Here is a 6,044-nt window from a genome sequence, read left to right as displayed (position 1 = left end):
ACACAAGACTACTCACGGGGATGTGTACCACAAGGTTCTATAATAAAGATGTGATTAACATTTGTCAAGGTGGTGTTTTTTTGTGTGTTTGAATGGTTGCCAGTTTTCATTAAAACTACTACATTTTTGTCCATCTTTTCAGTCCCATATATGTAATGTGCTTATATGGTCATAAGTATATAGTCAGATAATGTATCCTCTTGTTTTTCCCCCACTGGAAATATTATCTTCTTGTGTACTTAGGATAGAGGAGTCTTGCTGTTACCATATAATTTATTTAATTCATTTCTCTCCAGTGGGACCCAAGAACGCGTCCCTGGTAGAATGGGGATTTGAACCTGGATATCCCAGTTTGTAGCCTGATATTCTAACCACTACACCCCACTGGCTCTTAGTGGAAGATAAAGGCGCTCTCTCTGTGTGTGTGTAAAGTGCCTTCAAGTCGCAACCAACTTATGGCGACCCCTTTTGGGGAGTTCATGGCAAGAGACTAACAGAGGTGGTTTGCCAGTGCCTTCCTCTGCACAGCAACCCTGGTATTCCTTGGTGGTCTCCCATCCAAATACTAACCAGGGCTGACCCTGCTTAGCTTACGAGATCTGACGAGATCAGACTAGCCTGGGCCATCCAGGTCAGGGTAGGCGCTCTCTGGGTAGTCTTTATTGGGTTCATATGTACTAATAATCAAAGGTGCAAAAGGCAGTCACTCCAAGTTTTGGGCTTGCATCTAACAATGGGGGAGCGGAAAGGAAAATGTAATTACAGTTCCGCTTTAAAGTAGTGCATTGGCTGAATGCGGAGCAATGAAATGTACCCTAGATGGTTGGAATGATTTTTTTTTTTATGACTGGGAAGAAATATCTTGCATGATGTCTTGTTCACCTGGGAGATAGTAGGGATACACTGTTTGCTAAGCAAACAGCCAGGAGTAATTTCAGCACTTCCACTTGCACAAAGCCTGACAAGCACGAGGAAATCTTCCAGCAGTTCCAACCTTTGTTTTTCAGTTCACCCAGAGCAAGGCAAGTAGAAGAATATAAATTTGTTTTTGATCAGTTTCAAATTGAACTACATTCATTTGGACATTCAATGAATAGCAGCTGTGCAATAGTAAATCAGTCCACAAGACAAAACAAATAGTTAAGTTTAAAGTTTTATATTGCCAGTCTACTATTCCATTTTCCTTCACCATCTTGTCATTGTTTGTATTGTGTCTGTGTGTGCCATCAAATCACAGCTGACTTATGGCAACCCTGTAGAGTTTTCAAGGCAAGAGACGTTCGGAAGTGGTTTGCCACTGCCTGCCTCTGCGTGGGCTGATAGAGTTCTGAGAGAACTGTGACTGGCCCAAGGTCACCCAGCAGGCTTCATGTGGAGGAGTGGGGAATTGAACCCGGTTCTCCAGATTGGAGCCTGCTGTTCTTAACCAATACACCACGCTGGCACTCTCTTGCGCTCTCTTTGGTATTAATATCAGTTATATTGGTACAGGCCCTGACCTGGATGGCCCAGGCTAGCCTGATCTTGTCAGATCTCAGAAGCTTGCTTGGTCAGCCCTGGTGAGTATTTGGATGGGAGACCACCAAGGAATACCAGGGTTGCTGTGCAGAGGAAGGCACTGGCAAACCACCTCTGTTAGTCTCTTGCCATGAAAACCCCAAAAGGGGTTGCCATGAGTCGGCTGTGACTTGATGGCACTTTACACACACACACATATTGATACAGCTTGAGAAAAATGGCTGGAGTAGAAGAGGGCTGAGTGTGCTTCCATTGGGACAAGGGAGTCTATGCCCCCATTTCCATGAATTGCCCCCTTATCTTGCTGCAGGCATCATCTAGTAGTAGTAGAAGAGGAGTTGGGTTTTGTATGCCGACTTTCTCTACCACTTAAGGAAGAATCAAACCAGCTTACAATCTCCTTCCCTTCCCCTCAACAGACATCCTGTGAAGTAGGTGGGGCTGAGAGAATACGAAGAGAACTGTAACTATCCCAAGGTCACCTAGCTGGCTTCATGTGGAGGAGTGGGGAATCAAACCCAGTTCACCAGATTAGAGTGCACCACTCCAGACCACCACTGTTAACCACTACACCATGCTGGCTCTCAAGCCATTCAGGACTGCAGTAGACGGGAGGCTGGCAAGTCCTGTTCCATGCCAGGAACTTCATGCAAACTTCATTCATCCCATGACTAAGTGAGCCAGCATGATGTAGTGGTTAAGAACAGTGGTTTGGAGCGGTGGACTCTGATCTGGAGAACCAGGTTTGATTCCCCGCTCCTCCAATGAGCGGCGGAGGCTAATCTGGTGAACTGGATTTGTTTCCCCACTCCTACACATGAAGCCAGCTGGGTGACCTTGGGCTAGTCACACACTCTCAGCCCCACCTACCTGACAAGGCCTCTGTTGTGGGGAGGGGAAGGGAAGGTGATTGTAAGCCGGTTTGATTCTCCCTTAAGTGGTAGAGAAAGTTGGCATATAAAAACCAACTCTTCTCCTTCTTCTAAGTCTGCTCTAAATCTGAACAGCTGAGCCATCTGTGGCTGATAGGCTTCATTTTAATTTGGAAAGGGCTAAGCTGGACCCTTCCTGTTCCAGTAGGGGATTTCTAAATAGTGGAGGATAAAGTTTACCATTCCCATGCACTCTGGAGTAAGACTTCCCGTTGTACTAGTGGTAGTTCAGGCAACAATTTCCCCCCAAATCCGACAGCATTTAATCCCAGTTAAATTAGATCGATAGTGCATAAGGTCATCAACACACCTCTAAAAAGCTAGCGTACAAATTCAGAACCTCTTCTGTGTATCATCTAGTTCAGAGGTCTCCATTTTTTTTCCAGCCTGCGGACCCCTTTGGAATTCTGACATAAACTGGTGGGCATAAACATAAACTGGCTGCCACAGGAAGTGGAGCCAACCACGACGTTTATTTATTTTAAACCTTTTTATGTCACCTTTCCACCCAAACAGGGTCCACAAGGTGGCGAACATAAAAACATTACGACGATTAAAATACACGTAAAAATATAAAATTCAATTAAAAACACCTAAAACAACACTTAAGAGCCCCGTGGCGCAGAGTGGTAAGCTGCAGTGCTGCAGTCCCAAACTCTGCTCACGACCTGAGTTCGATCCCAACAGAAGTCGGTTTCAGGTCGCCGGCTCAAGATTGACTCAGCCTTCCATCCTTCCAAGGTTGGTAAAACGAGTACCCAGCTTGCTGGGGGTAAAGGGAAGATGACTGGGGAAGGCCCTGGCAAACCACCCCGTAAACAAAGTCTGCCTCGTAAATGTCGGGATGTGACGTCACTCCATGGGTCAGGAATGACCCGGTGCTTGCACAGACCTTTACCTTTAAAACAACACTAGAAAGAAGGCCAGGAACCATTACTGGGGGTATGCCAGATGAAACAAAAAAGTCTTCACCTGCTGGCAAAAGACAGCAATAAGAGGAAGGCAGAAGACTCTGCCCGGGGAGGGAGTGTCAAAGTTTTGGTGCCACAACCGAGAAGGCCCTGTTTTGGGTTTCTGCCTGTCTAGCTTTAGATGGTGGGGACAATCGAAGAAGGGCCTCTGAGGATGTCCACAGTGAGTGGGTAGGTTCATATGGGAGAAGGCGGTCCTTAAGGTATGTTGGTCCCAGGCTCTAAAGTTCAATACCACCACCTTGAATTGAGCCCAGAAGTAAATTGGAAGCCAGTGTACATAAGAACATAAGAAAGGCCCTGCTGGATCAGACCAAGGCCCATCAAGTCCAGCAGTCTGTTCACACAGTGGCCAACCAGGTGCCTCTAGGAAGCCACTAACAAGACAAGTGCAGCAGCACCATCCTGCCTGTGTTCAACAGCACCCAAAATAATAGGCATGCTCCTCTGATACTAGAGAGAACAGGTATGCAGCATGACTAGTATCCATTCTAGCTAACAGCCATGAATACCCCTCTCCTCCATGAATATGTCCACTCCCCTCTTAAAGCCCTCCAAGCTGGCAGCCATCACCACATCCTGGGGCAGGGAGTTCCACAATTTAACAATGCGTTGTGTGAAAAAATACTTTTATCTGTTTTGAATCTCTCACCCTCCAGCTTTAGCAAATGACCCTGTGCTCTAGTATTATGGGAGAGGGAGAAAAACTTGTAGGTGGAACAAGACTGGAGTGATGTGGGCCCTACGGCCCACTCCAGTCAACACTCTGGCCGCAGCATTCTGTACCAACTGTAGCTTCCTGAGTCTCCTAGGGCAGCTTCACACAGCGCACATTGCAGTAATTCATTCTAGATGTTACCAGGGCATGCACCACAGTGGCATGATCCTTTTTTGTCTAGGGCCACAGCTGGCTCAACTGCTGAAGCACTTGAAGGGCATGCCCTATCCAACTGGAGGCCTGGGTCCAGGAGCACCCCCAAGCTATAAACCTTTTCCTTTAAGGTGAATGTGACCGCATCCAGAACAAAGGATAACCCGTTACCCGGCTCAGATCTCTCCCCCCCACACACACACCAGTAGCACCTCTGTTTTTGTGGGGTTAAGTTTCCGCTTGTTAGCCGTCATCCATTCCAAAATGTCTGGGAGGGAGGTTACACATAAGTCTAATAGTAAAGCTTCATTGTTTAAGGCAGAAGTTCTGCTTAACAGGATGCCTTTTAAAAATTAACATTCTTGCATATACACAGTTTCCTTCAATCGTACAGTGAAGATCCTTGTGTTGTGGCATCTGCTGCCAAAGCCATTTTTCTAAAAAAAATCCGCACAGCCAATCTCCAATGGCCAGTCAGAAGCCCTGCTGCCCAAAAGTCACACCTGTCCCCACCCACTTTCTAAAAACCCTTGGTCACCAATAGGTGGCATGTTGGGGATCCCAATCTTAATGTAATAAGTGAATTATTTTGTGGATCTTTCCTACCTGCAGTCTGAATAGAATCAGGTCTTAGAATCAGTGCCACGTATTCCTACAGGTCCATTAGCGTAGCATGCTCAGTAATCTTCAATGAAACATGGAATACTTAATCCCTGCCATAACCTAGGGTTGTTTTATCTCAACAGAAATTATTGTTCATTATGGGCTGCTTGCCAAACATGATCACAATTTCTCATAGCTGTACACTACAGGTCGAGTATCTCTTATCTGGACTGACCCAAAAACTGAACTTTTTGAGCTGGCATACAGGCATTACTCACCGGCCCTCAGCAGCGTGCCAATTTACTTTGATGCTTCAGTGTAAAAAAATTATTAAAATATTGTTTAAAATTACATTCAAGCTATGTTTATAAAGTGTATATAAAACATAAATGAGTTTTGTGTTTCGATTTGGGTCCCGTCCCCAAAGTATCTCATTATGTATATGCAAATATTCCAAAATATGGAAAGATCCAAAATACGGACCACTTCTGGGCCCAAGCGATACAGAAAAGGGATACTCAAACTGTAGTTAACTTTTATCCTACAGATAACTATGCAAATTAGTCAAGGATGCAGGAATCAAGCACCAAGCAAATCAAGGTGACAGATACTGAGCTATCTAATTGTATCCTCACACAAAGCCCAGAAACTACGTTAAGCTGACGGAAATCCTTGTTCAGAACCAGCTTTCTAGCTTAGGAAGAAGTTGAACTTGCAGCTCCCTGCTCCAAGTCCAACTTTCCATTTGCTACACTACACTACCTACATAATGAGTTGCTAAAATCATGGGTATCATGCAATAGGTAGAAATGGCTTTCCATGGGGAGGGGGTGCTTCGGTTGTGTACCACTGTTTGGAGTATGGCGCTCCTATACATTGCCTACTATTCAAAGAGACGGAATAGCTCATGTCTCCTCCCCATTTTATTATACAAAAACCTTCTGCATGAATACGATTTGTTCTGAAAACAATAGCACAAAGTATCAGTTTTAGAAGCCATGAATGCCGCATCCTATTGATTTGGAACAATTATTCAAATCAATTGTATAAAAAACAGCAGATGAAAGGAAGTGTTAGCATTTAGTTGGACACCAAGAGGCTTGCGACATCTATCTTTGAGTGGTCATGTGAAAAAAAGAAAACCCCAAG

Source organism: Euleptes europaea, chromosome 16 (assembly GCF_029931775.1).
Source record: "Euleptes europaea isolate rEulEur1 chromosome 16, rEulEur1.hap1, whole genome shotgun sequence".
In the NCBI taxonomy this organism is placed as follows: Eukaryota; Metazoa; Chordata; class Lepidosauria; order Squamata; family Sphaerodactylidae; genus Euleptes; species Euleptes europaea.
The sequence above is the reverse complement of the archived record's forward strand: the minus strand, read 5'-3'. Positions refer to the sequence as shown.